At 36.5% G+C, this 15,030-nt stretch overlaps 1 long non-coding RNA gene across 1 annotated transcript; it reads right to left on the bottom strand.

The window, feature by feature from the left end:
• Nucleotides 1-1,028: 1,028 nt before the first annotated feature.
• On the bottom strand, nucleotides 1,029-14,725 carry LOC309634952. The gene is made up of 3 exons (XR_014248522.1): nucleotides 12,930-14,725; nucleotides 11,726-11,784; nucleotides 1,029-5,935 (listed from the first exon to the last, which is right to left on the bottom strand). It is a non-coding gene; the product is annotated as an uncharacterized lncRNA (long non-coding RNA).
• Between the last annotated feature and the right edge of the window lie 305 nt (nucleotides 14,726-15,030).

Below are 15,030 nucleotides of genomic sequence, written 5' to 3'. Positions count from 1 at the left end.
ATTTTGAGATTTCCCTACACCTCTATATAATATACATCTAATGCATATTGTAAACATGTTAGACTTCCTATTGCTTATTCTGTTAGGTGAAAATCTCTTAGGTTTCTTCTTCCTCTCTTCCCATTTTTCCAATATTGTTATATCACAAGTCTTATAGTATATATATTATTTTGTTATTATAACTATGTAGACTTTTTACTCTTGAGTGTATTACTATTTAATTCTGCTTCCAATGAATCATTTGTTACTTACTGGAATTATATAATGTCTCTTTTTTATTTAATTTCCTTTCTTTTCTTTAAATCTGTGGATGGCTTCCTACACCTTCCACAATCTTGTAAAAATACCTCTCAATATAATTTTCTACCCTGTTGTCAACCTAAATAAAGAGGTAAACTGAGGGTAGCCCGAATTACCAGAAATTGAGTTTATTCAAGAATAGCAGAGGAACTGTAATTGGGAAACACAAGCAATAGCAAGCTACAGGTGATGCCATTAAACGTTTGGGACAGGCTGTGTTTATGGGCAAGGAGTCCAAAGAGAGTGTAGAAATCCAGACAGAGTCCAAGCAGTAAGTTCATTGACTTGAGGATAGAAAGAGAGTCTTGGCAGAAGGTCATTGATCAGGAGATAAATTCTGGTTTTCTGTAAGTCAGGAATTTATGGGAAATCAGTCTCTCAGTTGTTAACTTTTGTTTCCCTGAGGCATATGTGTAAGATTCTTCATTTCATATCCTCTGTTTCCATTTCAAACTGAAATTCTTTCATACTATCATACTGAAAATTTATTAGTTCCATTTTTTAACTGGACACACTCACAGCCCTCTTGGAACTCCCTGACCTCCTGGTATCTTTTGGACTGGAATCTAGCTAAGCCTTCAACACAGTTGTCATCCTCGGACTTCTCTTTACTTTCTTCTATGTTGTATCCTCTGTTTATTGGATCTTATGTCTTCCTCATTCTTGATTTATTTCTTTGTTTTGATAGGAGCACATTCTTCACTAGATTCTGGAGAAATGCTGCATAGGAAGTAAATTTTTAGAGACTTCACGTATCTGAAAATGTCTTATTCTACACTTATACTGATTGCTAGTTTAGCTAGGCATAAAATTATTTTCCCCCTAGAAGACTGCTTCATTGTTTTCTACCTTCTAGTATTGATCTTGAAATGCCATTATTATTTCAAATCCTTTGTAAGTGACCCTGTTTCTTTTATTCCTTTTGGTAGCGCTTAAGAGTCTGCTGGTATTTTAACGTATCATGATTAAAAGTTGATATTGCTCTTTTCTAATTTCTTGTGCTGAATATTCGGTGGATTTTTTTCAATCTGGAAATTTATGTCCCTCAGTTTTGGTTAATTTTCTTTTACCATGTCTTTTATCATTTCCTCCCCAATGTTTTATCTCTGCTCTTTCTGAAATTTCTATTAGTGAGATGTTGTACTTCTGGTGTTATTTCTCTAACTTTTGTATTTTTCCTCTCTTATTGTCCAATCTTATCTATTTGTCCTTTTTAGTGAAGATATTTTTTACTTTTATTTTTCAAACCCATTATTGAATTTAATTTATCTTAATTTTCAGGTATTCTTTCTATTTTCTGAGTAATTCTTTTTTATAGCATCCCCTTTTTTCATGATGTCATAATTTCTCTTATCTTTTAAAAATATTAGCTATAATTTCTTTGAAAATTTCTTCTGCTTTCTGTATTATTTGTTTCTGTATGCTTTGATCTCTTTCTTATAAATTGGAAGCTTTTCTTTATATGGTAATTCTTAGCTCTTCTTACACTTTTAAGAGTGAAACACTGATAATCTCATTAGACTCTGCCTTATATGTACAATTGAAGTTCTTTGAGTCTGGACTTCATTCTAGGACATTCTAGGTTAACTTTCTTTTTAATGAATCACTTAAATATTAAAAGCAAACTGTATCATCTGTAAACATAGTAAAAGTCTCCATTTATATAAATTTCATTTTATTTTCTTTAACAAAGTATTATAATTTTCTGCATAAATTGCATGCATTTCCTTTTGGTAGATTAGTTCCTAGGCAAAGAATAGTTTTTTCTTTATATAACAAAAGTTATTGTTTTTCCTTTTATATTTTCTAATATTTTATTTCTGGAATATAGAAATGCTACCAGGTTTTATCTGTTGATCTTATAATTGGCAACCTTGCTGAACTCTTAATTGTTCTAAGTTTCTGCATATTCTATTTTATTTTTAGTGTGGGCCATCAGATCATCTGAGAATAACAACCATGTTATTTCCTGATTTTCAATCCTTATTATTGATGATTGATTGATGATTCAATCCTTATTATTTCCATGATTGTCTTATTACTTTGGCTGTGAAACCATTGTCTCCTTATATGTGTTTCATGCAACAGATTATTATTCCTTTATAGGCAATTGTTGTGTAGCATTTTATAGGATGCATGTTGTTTTATTCTTACTTATCCATGAACAAGGCAAGTTCTGTCCTATTTGGTGTTTTTCACATAATAAAATCAGTGGATTTGCCTCAGTTCTTTTCTCTGCACACAGTTTTCTACAGTGAACAGATCTATAGCTGGAAGGCAGGTTAGTGTGACCAGATCTGAATCCACTGCACAGAGTGGCTTTCTTTCTTTTTTTTTTTTAATTTATTTTTTATTTTTTATTGAAATATAGCTGATTTACAATGTTGTGTTAATTACTGCTGTACAGCAAAGTGAATCAGTTATACATATATATATATACACTCTTTTTCATATTCTTTTCCATTATGGTTTATCACAGGTATTGTATATAGTTCCCTGTGCTATATAGTAGGACCTTGCTCTTTATCTCTTCTATATATACCAGTTTGCATCTGCTAATCACAAACTCCCAATCCATCCCTCTCTCACTCCCCATCACCCCTTGGCAACCACCAGTCTATTCTCTATGTCCAACAAGATGTATTTTAAAATAGACTTGTTGTTTATTCCAGTGAGAAGTCTTTTGTCCACTGGGAAACTGTAAACTTTAAAAGATGTTGATGAAATAATGACTTGTCTACTTATATAATTTAATTTATTATTTTAGCTACACATATATTTAAATTACATTTTATCTAAATAGAGTAATTTAGAAACATTGTTTTTTTCCCTCAGTCACACTTAAAAAATACCCAACCTCTTTAGATGCATCTTTGACATCAGTGTCTTTGTCATCACCAGAGAATTTTAAAATCATCATAGCAGCATCACTTATATCTCAGTTGTTTTGAGATACAGCACTATGTGATTGTGTGTGTGATGTGGACACCGAAGGTTCCCATTAATACACATCAGTACAATTTCATTTTCATTTTTATTTTTCCTCTAAGTTTATATTCCTAAACTTCATAATGTAATAACCTTTATTGCTTTTATTTTTTAAAACATCTTTATTGGAGTATAATTGCTTTACAATGGTGTGTTAGTTTCTGCTTTATAACAAAGTGAATCAGCTATACATATACATATATCCCCATATATCTTCCCTCTTGCGTCTCCCTCCCTCCCACTCTCCCTATCCCACCCCCACAGAGTGGATTTCTAACAGAGCTCCTCCTATCATATCTGCCTAGTTCTCTGTCTTTTCCCACAATAGAAAACTGATGTTTCTGACATGCAATGATAACAGGGTTCTTCACTGGTCATCTCCCAGTCCATTCTTCACTCTCCCAATCATACCCTTACCCCTACAGTGCTCTCCTCTCAAAGTACACTTGTGATATTACAATTTATAGTAAGAAATAAATATTTGGTCTTTGTCCATGGTTCCTGGCACATAGCTCCTAGAGCCCTGTAATCTCCTATATAACCATAGGGGCATCTTTTGTTATAATATTTAGTTTTGTTCCGAGTTCCTGAAAGAGCCTTAGTGTGATAAAGGTGAAATGAGTGTTTTCTGTCATTCATAACAAGCTCCTTCAACCACACCTGAGTTTATGTTAATGCTGTGATTTTTGGAAAGCCCACAGGATAAAGCCTGGTTGCCAGGGGAACCAACCACGTGATTAAACGCTTAGAACTTTCAACCCTCCCTCCACCTCCTGGGACTGGAGAGGGGCTGAAAGTTGAATCAGTCATCAATGGCCAATGATTTAATCACTTGTGCCTATGTAATGAAACATCCATAAACACCCCAAAAGACAGGGTTTGGAGAGCTTCAGGGTTGGTGAACACGTGGAAATGCTTCAAAAGTGACACACTCAGCGAGGGCATAGAAGCTCCAGGCCCCTTCCCACAAACCTTACCCTATACATCTACTCCATCTGGCTGTTCCTTAGTTATCTCCTGTTACAATAAACTGGTAATATAGAAAGTAAACTATTTTCCTGAGTTTGTGAGCAGCTCCAGCAAAATTAATTAAACCCGAAGACAAGTTGTGTTAACCTCTGATTTATAGCCAGTTGATCAGAAGCACAGGCTGGCAGTCTGAAATTGGGGAGGGGAGCCATCTTCTGGGACTTAGCCCTTAACCTATGGGATCTGATGCTATCTGCAAGCAGGTAGCGTCATAATTGAGTTAAGTTGTAGGACACTCAGCTGGTGTCACATAATTGCTTGATGTAGGAAAACCCCCATATATCGGGTGACTGGAAGTGTCAGAAGTGAAGCAGTGTTGTAGTAGAGTATGGAAAGATGGAAAGTAGAGGAAACATACAGGAGGAGTGTTTTTTTTCTTTACTACACTAAACCGTTGGTTTCTACTCTTTATAGTTTTTTTTTTTTTTTTCTGGGTTTTGCAACATCTGCCTGACTTGTAGGTTATTGGCAATGACATTTGCTTAGGGGTGTATGCTAGTTTTCAACTTATTGCTTCTCAGTTCCAAATCCACCCTTCATTGCCTGCTTGCAACACTGAAAGAATTTTCCTTTGTCAGTTGGCTTGATGTTGAGCTTGGTCAGTAGAGAATGCTGGAAGGACACTGACGGAGGAAAGGGTTTTTCTTCGAGGTGGCAGGTTAAGCTCTTCTCGGTGTGCTCCTACAGCATCCTGCAGCACAGGACACCCTATGGGCAGCTTCTCCTGACAACCCAGAGGGTAACATCCCAGCTGGTGGCTTCTCACCCGGTTCTTCAGCAGGGCACCTTTCCGTGGATGGCTTCCCCTGCTCCCCAGAGGACAGAGTTCCAACAGCACTTCAGGAAGGTCCCCACCATGCAGTGGGGCATGGGTGCACCCTCCCCAATGAGGTCTGAGTCTCACGGTAGGGAAGAGGAGAGGAAGGTGGAATCTTCCATATTTGTTTCTTCCTTGGATGCTCTATCTCAGCCCTAAAGGTGGGTATTGCTCCCATGTCCATTACTCTTATATTCCTTAGACTTCTCTTTCAGGAAGCCATTCCTATACCAGGATGGTTATTAATAGTTTAACTTTTCCTAGAAGTGCCTGAAAACTACATAAACACACCCCATTAAATGTAAATTAAATACCCCAACTCCACTGAATCTCTGGGGCCACTTCAAAACCATCTGACACAGGAAGTGTGATGGAGGGGAAGTTGGAGTAAAAGAAAACAACAGTCCTAATTTGTTGAAATTGAAGTAGTTTACTTTTCCAAATTTTACAAAAATATGTGACCCAAATGAATACATTGTCATACCCAGGGCGTGGCAAGTGAGCGGCCTTGAGCTTAAGCTTCATGGCAATTCTGCCTCTACTCTTAAGACTTCAATTTTGGAAGGTTGCAACATGAAGACGTAAGCTCCTCCTGGATTTCTGTTCAGTAGAGTGGCCAGAGACGTCTTGGGTCCAGGGACAGACCAACAGAAGTCTTCCTGATGGAATACATGTGCCATGTTGGCAGTGCAATCTGCGGTGTCCATACTTGGCCATGAAAACAACAGCATCTCTGCCAAAGCTGCCCAGTGGTGCAACTGGGACATCACTTCTGGCTGTGACTCCCCCAAGCCTGTGAAGCTGCCAAATACGCCTTAGTGAACACCTTTAATGCACAATGAAACCATCTAGAAGAGAATCCGTTATTTCTAAATAAAAGAAAAATTTTAACTTAACTGTTAAAAGTCAGTGAGCCTGACCCCTTCAATTTGTGGGTTATCCCAGGGACTAGATGAGAGGGAAGAATTTCCTGAACCCCCAAGCTAGTCAGATTCTTTTGTTATGTGTCCTTCTAGAACTGCATTCAGGCACTAATTTTAGTTTTCATTATACATTTTATGCAATTAGTTTATTGACATCTGTCCCCCAAAAGACTAAGAATCCTGAGATCAGAGACTATGTCTACTTTACTTCACCAGTACTTATCACCTGTAGGTGCCCAATAAATGTTCATTGAAGAGAAATAAAATCACTTATCAAATGAATCCATTCTTCTGCTTTTATGCTTTCATCCTGCACTTGCCTTTTTTTTTTTTTTTTTTTACCGTATTTAACACATTCTGTTGATATTATCTATTTACTGGTCTGCACACCCTATTAGAGTATAAACCCCTAGAAGTTCAACATTATTTCTCAATTATTTAAAAATCCCCAATAACTACTCAATAAATGTTTGTTGAACTGATCTGTGCCCTGAACTGGGAATTAGTATTTCTGCCATGTATATCAGATGGCTTACATAGCCTCTTTGAGATTCAATTTTTTTTTTATCTGTAGAGTGAAGAAGTTAGAATAGAAATAATCTCTTAGGATCCCTTCCAATTAAAAAAGCTTAAAGTTATATGACTCTAAATATAAAATACATTCTCATATCTCAAATCACTAGCAATATCTTAAGCAATTTAAATGAGAAAAAACGGCCTTCAGGGTAAATTTGAAGATGTGGGGAGAAATTCCATAAAAATATATAGGATAGAATTTTGTCAATTATTTGATTTTTTACTCAACAGAATTATAAACAATAAAATGTTTATTCACAGAAGCCAAATTGGATAACCATAAAGAGTTTATGCTCGTCTGGGGCCATGCAGAAAAATCCCTAAAATGTGTGTGCATTTTTTAAGGCTTATCATTTTAGGAAATAAAGTAGTTTGTACTTCTTGGGAATTTGAGAAATGTGATTATGCCTTCTGGGTAGTATTACTGTACACAAAGGTTTAAAAGTTTCCTTTAGGAATTTACTATTATACTCAAGGAAAATATATTAGACATTCGGGCACATTGGACCATTTAACATAACTCTCTTTTAACAAATGTGATTTCTGGTAAAGAATAAAACATGTATATTTGAATGATTCTGTTTTAGCTTTTACCCTGCTCTTACAAATGTAAATTCTATATTGAATCTACACAACGCAACTACTGGAAAATCTGTTTATCTTCAAAATAAATAATTTATTTAATGGCATTTGCTCCAGAGCCTGAGAATAATTTTCATAAATCAAATAGTTCATCAAGATGTTTCAAAGAAACAGAAAAGGAAGGCAATTTGAGAACACTGGGTAAATGAAAGTAGCTGCTTTCTCATATCCTCATACAAAATACATCCCTTAATCAACAAGATTACTTCCTTTTGGAAGAATAGAATAAAGTATATTACCTACAACTCCTTGCAACCTCTACTTTCAAATGACTGTGTGGATCTAAAATATAAGTATGTAGAAAAAGATCTAAGTCTGAGAAACAGTCATGAGGACCACTGGCCTCTAAAGATGAACTCAGCTAGACTGTCAGAGTGCCAGACATTTCACTGCTAGGGATTCATTCCTTGGGGATTTTTGCCATGTGGAAGCAGGTCCCTTTTTGGTGTCTAATTTGGGGGGGATCACTAAATATATCAAACTCTTACTATTCAATCATGTTGCACCTATAACTTAGAATACTGTCAGCCCAACCATGAAAGTAAGTCACAAGCAGGAAGGAATATCAGTTAGATTGGAGAGATGAGGAGAGAGGACCTATAATCAAGTAGGGCAGGCCTAGGGGACCAGAGTGAGGCATCTCTGCATTCATATTGTGGCTTATTGGTATCACTGGGGTTGGGAAGAGGGAAGGAAGGAACAGAGAACAGTAATGGATGCTTAAAGGAACAGCAAGATGATGGCAAAAATTAAATTTACAACTTTGCCAGGGACAGATTACATGTTTCGTGGTCCACTTATTACAGAAAAGTTGCTTCTGAAAGTCAGACAGTGGCTTTGACTGTCAACTTGGAGTCCACCTTCCTTTGAGAGACCGTTCAGTATTTCTAACAACAACAACAACTGCAGCAGTTATTCACAAGTTATAACAATTATACCAAAACGCCATACATGGTAAGTAACATACTCTTTGGTTTAGCATGTTCTCACTTGAGTATTTAAAGTTTTTTTTTTTATCTTTTATAGAAACATAGAAAAACATACTCTGAACAGTTTGGGCACTACTCTAACTTTTGATATCACCAACCCCCAGTAACTGGCCCTGTACTAGGACATGTGTGCTTCATAAGCTCAGGCTCTTCCATTAGCCTCTTCTCTGAAGCTGGGATGCTAAATAGGAATTCTTCATTCTGAAGTTCAGCCACAGTGAAAGGTAAGAGTATGATTATGCAGACTGCAAGTCTCAAAAAGGAATAGATATGGCTCCTATATATGGCTCAGAGGTAAACCACCTTCACTGTAATTCAGGAAAACTGACACTCAAAAGAGTGTTCTCAGGCAGAGAAAGACACATTGCTTACTAATAATGCTGGCTTTCCAGATACAAAAAGGGAGTGGTAACCTTGGCATCAAATTTTTATATTGTAATTTACCATTTATGTACATTAAAATTAAAAACTCCATGGTCAAAAAGAAACAAAAAAATATGCTTTTAGACTCAGAAGAAATAACTCAAAAAGTGATACATCAAACGACAGCATATTTAATATGGTTAAGAAGAAATTGTGAAAAAAAAAAAAACTACAGGAAACTTTCATCACACCTTAGATTCATTGATAACCCTAACTATTCATCATACAGCTTTTTATCCCATGGGATACTTCTCAAACCAGGTGACTAGCTATGGAAATTTACTTCTGCCAATTGATTATTCCTTTAGCAATCATCTAAATTCTTATTCAGTTTCATAACCACCAAAGAGAAAAAGAAGAAAATGAAAATCAAATCCAGGAACAAAAATAGAAAAGTTTGACTCTACATGAATAGAAACCCAATTGTTCATGGTTCTTGTGTCCCCTGCTCAGCTATTTCTGTGCCCTGCATGAACTTCTGGAGGCAGCACCCATGTATACTTTAATTTTTCATTTCTTAACTGTGTAATTTATTTTATTTTTTAGACATCATCATTCTTTTTCCTCACTGGTGCACTTCTTATATGTAGAAAAAATAATACTCAATACCCTGGTATAAATAAAAAATATATATGCTTTTTAAAGCGTGTGTTTACATTTTATGTTAATTTTTCATGTTTAAATATTTATATATTATATTAAACTTTTATGCAGAAAGCATTTCTAAATTACGAACCAGAATCCATTTGAGCTATGCCAAGACATAAATATTTGCTTCATCGTTTTTTATTAACGATTTTAAATGTTATTTTTCTATTTAAAAAACCATGTGTACAGTTTGAGTTGTCTTCAATACAAATTTAAAAATTAATCAGCTATAATGGCAATGTGGCATAGTGATTAAGAGTGGGGTTTGTGGTATCAAAAAGCCTGATTTTAATTCTGCCTCTAACACTTTCAAGCTGTTTTACCTTACAGAAGGTATTAACCTCTCTGTATCTCAGCTTCCTCATCAGCAAATGAGAACAATCGTAGCAACTACCTCAAAGAATTGTTATGAGCCCTGTTCATTTAAAGCCATTACTGTTACTATTGTGTCTAGTGTCAGCCGAGGAGATATCTTGGTATTGTTTTCACTATCATCCCCAAGAATCAATTCTGCACTTATAGACACATGATGCTTTGCTAGACACTAGGTACATGAGTTCATCAGTTGAGTCCTCTCAAAACCTGCAGACCCACACATGTGCACACGTACACACATCCTGCAACAGAACGGCCTGTACCAGACTCTGAAATAACCAATTAAGAACATCATCTACAGATGTGCTGTGCTGACATTAGAAACAGGTCAAAGGTAAATGGGAAGGGATGTGGAGATGCCCGTGGAAGTCCCTGGGAATTCTGTATTTCACAAAGAAAAGTACAGATCCCCTCTGGTTAATGGCTTCACGGAAGAGCAGTGACAGTGACAGTTTTAAGGGAGGAGAGACACAATTGGGTGGATTTGAAAGAAAAGAACCTTATCTAGGCTTACAAGGCTGTTATCTTAAAGACTTGGCATTTGGACTGGAATGACTGTATCATGGGAGTTTGAGACAATTTTGTCTAACATGATTAAAGACTCATGAACCAAAGAAGAGAAACTAAGGAAATGAAGTTCAAGGCTTGTCCCTAACAGGCTGTGAAGCACGGTATGTGGATCTTAGAGTTCTGAAGAACATAATCAGTGACAAGACACTATCAGGCTTTGGGGGGAGATAAGCAAGAGCATTTTAGGAAGAACTTCAAGGGGCTAAGAGATGGATGAAGAAAACAATGCTGACCACAGGATGACAGTGAGAAGTGCAGGACAGCTGTAGGCAGAGAGCCCAGAAGGAGACTAAAATTGATCAAGACACAAAATTGAAAGTACTCGGGACAGGTGGTAAAAATGTGGGACAGATACGAGGGAAAAGCATGAAGCAGAATAAAGTTTAGTTTAGCAATAAAATGCATGAACAGAATGCAAAATGCAGAGGAGGTGAAATGACACTAGTTTGCGGCTTGAAATGGGAAAGAGATGATGATGACACAGCTGCTTTGATTGACAGCAGGGTGGAACAGAGGATTTGAAGGAAAACATAACATTGTTCTTGAATCTTCAGCTGACATGGGATCTCCATCACAACTCATCCTATGTTCAGGGAAATATAAATCAAGAGTGGGAGCAGGCAAAAGGAAAATTACATTTGTATTTCAAAGTTCTTGATAACATGTGAGGTCAGCACTTACTATCTAAACTCTCTGCTGCTTCGCTCCTTTTCTTAACCCTTTGTCTCTATCAGTTACCCAGTAGTTAGGCATCTGGCCTGTGCAGGGGGAAGACAGAACCTAGGATTCAAAGATAGTTTTATGTACACACAGACTGAAGCATGCATGCACATACATACACCTTCCAAAGCTAGAAAACAGTATCAGAATTCAACTTAAGAAGCTATTTCATTAATGAAATAGCTTTCCACGTTGTTTTCTTTTGTAAAATGACTCTTGCTTTCTGCACTTACTCATATAAAAATATCTTTGTTATTCCTTACATTTGTTTCACACGTATCACTTCATAAACAGTTGACTTGTGGTAAATAAGAGGAAATGTTCACAATACCTCCTTAGTTGGTCATCTCTCTTCTCCCGTGGTACTAAAGAAAGTAGTATAAGCAACACATTTTTAAACAACAGACAGTACAGAAGAAGTGCTGCTTTGAGGACCCATTTAAGTTTGATGTATTTTCAGAGAGCCATAACACGGTGCTGAAGAAACAGATACAAGTGTGCCACGAAGAAAATAGCAAAACGAAAAGTTACTCTCAGAATGAGCATCTGAGAGCCAGCTCCCATCCTGAGCTAAGTACCTCCACTTCAGCACAGACAACAAATATCTAATTGCTTTAACAGAATAGGCAGTAAATTATATTAAAGGGAAAAAAAATAAACAGCAGGGAAAATAGGGAGAAAACTACTCAGGAGATTATTTATTTGAGAAATGTGATTATACTCACAAGTGTTCTTCTCTTTACTTTACTTGGCTAAGACACCGTCTCAGCAAACAGCTCTCATCCTATGAAACAGTAAAAGGAAGCAAGTTCTCCCAGGGAGAGGGAGGGGATGGTGGTTAGCCACAAGACCAGGTAATTAGTAAAATCCTGGCATGTCTAATACACTTGCCTTGAGTAGTGTTCTGAGTCAGTTAATTGATCTGATATGTTGCTTAGCTCAAAGTTAAAATACCAAATGAATAGGTGAGCAGGACTTGACCAGTCAATACACCTAATATAACATAGCCCATAGAACTGTCAGCCAATAAACTAGAACTGTGTCCAGGAATGATCAAATTTAAATTTGCTTTACTGACACCAGACTGGATTTCTGTCAGAGATGTTTTAAAGTGAAATTTTCATGAATTCCGAATAAAAATTTTACGTGGAAAATGCGTGGAGAAGATAATGATGTATACTCAATCAAGACAATTACATGAACTCTAAATGATTTCAGGGGTTTATTCTTGTGGCAAAGATGGCCTCTTCTCTCTTGCAGGATATGACCCTCTTTTTCCTTTAAAGTTCTTCTCATTGGAGAATCTACCCACAGCTCATTCCATTTGGCCCACGGTATGTTATTCCAGTGTTCCCTACACACATAATGTGGACCCCTGCGTAGCTTCAGAAGGTTTACACTTATTTTTTATCTGTACATTCATTCATTCATTCATTCATTATTCATTCATTCCTTTCCCCTATCTTCTCCAACATCACTAGGAAGGAGCAAGAGCCAGTTGAGCATTCAGCTTTCTCTCTGAGCACTGTAGAACATTTTTACTGTCCTCTCAGGTCCTTTGGTTGCTTTGGTGAATGCCAATTTGTAGCTTTTTAATGTTCAAGGAAAAAGAGGAAATTGAAAGTTGACACAAATCACTAATTAGAAGCATAGATTGTTAACTTTGGAAAGGACCTGAGTAGTCATAGGATCAAGTCTTCCATCCAGGAACCGACCCTCTTTAAAATATTTGTAGAGGGGGTTTTTCAACTTCTGGTTTAAAATCATTTAGTGGCAGGAAGCTCATTATCTCACAAAGCAATCTATTTTACCACTTTCCAATTCTATTTGGAAAGTTCTTCCTTAAAGGAAGCCAAAACCTACTACCCTATAACTCCCAGCCATGAATCTTTCTTCTGCCCTCTGGAGCAGCAAGTGCAAGGTACTTACCTTATTTATATGTCAATTCTTCAAATATTTCGAGTGTTATTTCTTTCCACAGTCTTCTTTTCTCCAAGTGAATTGTCCTAATCTCCTTTCTATATATTTTGATAATTACATCCATTTAACAAAGCCATTGTATTAAGTGAAAGTCCCAAATGGTGCCTGGAAAATAGTAAGCATTTACACGATTGTTCAAAAAGATGAATTTACTAGTTCAGAAAGATCTCTGGGTTTGAGGATACGGGGAGGGGGAAGGGTAAGCTGGGACAAAGTGAGAGAGTGGCATGGACATATATACACTACCAAACGTAAAATAGATAGCTAGTGGGAAGCAGCCGCATAACACAGGGAGATCAGCTCAGTGCTTTGTGACCACCTAGAGGGGTGGGATAGGGAGGGTGGGAGGGAGGGAGATGCAAGAGGGAAGAGATTTGGGGACAGATGTATATGTATAACTGATTCACTTTGTTATAAAGCAGAAACTGACACACCATTGTAAAGCAATTATACTCTAATAAAGATGTTTAAAAAAAAAAAAAAAGATCTCTGGGTCTTGTTTTCTCCACCTATACTTTTAAAGAAATCAGAAATCCTCTTTGGAAAACTGTCTAATCTGTAAACGTCAATATCCTTCTGCAAACTTGTTGACAGAACAGAACACAATACTTCAATTAGCTAGTGGTCAGAGCAAAAATTCTGCACTATACTTTTACGTGGTCAAGACCTAAGTGCTCCTTGTTTGTATAATTTTGTGTGTAAAAAACCAGCCCATCATTTTGTTAGCCTTTTTAGCAACAACAGCAAATGGTGGGCTCATTTAAATACCCTAGATTTTTTTCACTTGCACTATTACTAAACCAGGTTTCTCCCTTATTTATTTTTGGAAAGTATCTCATTGATAACATTTTTATTATGAGCTGTGGGAAGATTGACTCCTGACTAAAATGTGGATTTTGTTTATGTATCCTCTATTTCTGTCATTAAAAGTGACAATCAAAAATCATATATCATATGGATCAAAGAGTTCTTCTCTTTGAATTGAAAGAAAATAGGCCACTGAGGGATAAAACATATTCTGTGCTAACAACAAATATTTTTGTGAAAGTAATTCCTGGAGAAAGAAGATTGGCAAATGGTTCAAATTAAACCGGGACATTTACCTATAGACACTTAAAAGCACTTTGTCAAAGAGACTTGTTTTATATCAGTTGTTATTCCTCATGCATATTCAGAACTATTTAAATAACTTAAAAATAAAACAAATTTTCTTTACACAACTCTAATTACTGTTTGCCAGTGATTACATGCAAGCGTCCTTTATTTAACTGGTTTACATATGCAATGATCTTATTATCTTCCAAAGAATATCGCCTCCATTTTCAAATAATCAGCTTAACATACTTAAAACACTGAAAAATTTTCTGTGTACAGAAATTTGAATCTTTTTAGCTAATAAGTTAACAAATTTTGATTACCCTTGGAGAAAACAATATACTATAAATAGGAAAAAAATTAAAACTTTGTGTTTATTTCACAAGGGAATACTGTGGATGTCATAACAATACTATCAGGTATGCAGTTTTCTCTGGAAGAGAGAATTCCACTCTGCAGACATCTGAAATGTAACAGGTCACTAGGTTAGCCTAATCTTTTAGTTGTGACTTTTATTTATGACTTTCAGAGGTCTGCAGCTGTTTTTTCCTTTTTGTCAACATCTTTATTGGAGTATGATTGCTCTACAATGGTGTGTTAGTTTCTGCTGTATAACACAGTGAGTCAGCTATACATATACATATATCCCCATATCCCCTCCCTCTTGCCTTTCCCTCCCACCCTCCCTATCCCACCCCTCTAGGTGGTCACAAAGCACAGAGCTGATCTCCCTGTGCTACGCAGCTGCTTCCCACCAGCCCCCCATTCTATATTTGGTAGTGTATACATGTCCATGCCACTCTCTCACCTCGTCCCAGCCCACCCCTCCCCCTCCCTGTGTCCTCAAGTCCACTCTCCACGTCTGCATCTTTACTCCTATCCTGCCCTTAGGTTCTTCAGAACAATTTTTTTTTTTTTTTAGATTCCATATATATGTGTTAGCATATGGTATTTG

This window comes from Balaenoptera borealis (assembly GCF_965194805.1).
Source record: "Balaenoptera borealis genome assembly, chromosome: 9".
NCBI lineage: Eukaryota > Metazoa > Chordata > Mammalia > Artiodactyla > Balaenopteridae > Balaenoptera > Balaenoptera borealis.
This window is presented reverse-complemented; position numbering and strand designations above follow the sequence as displayed.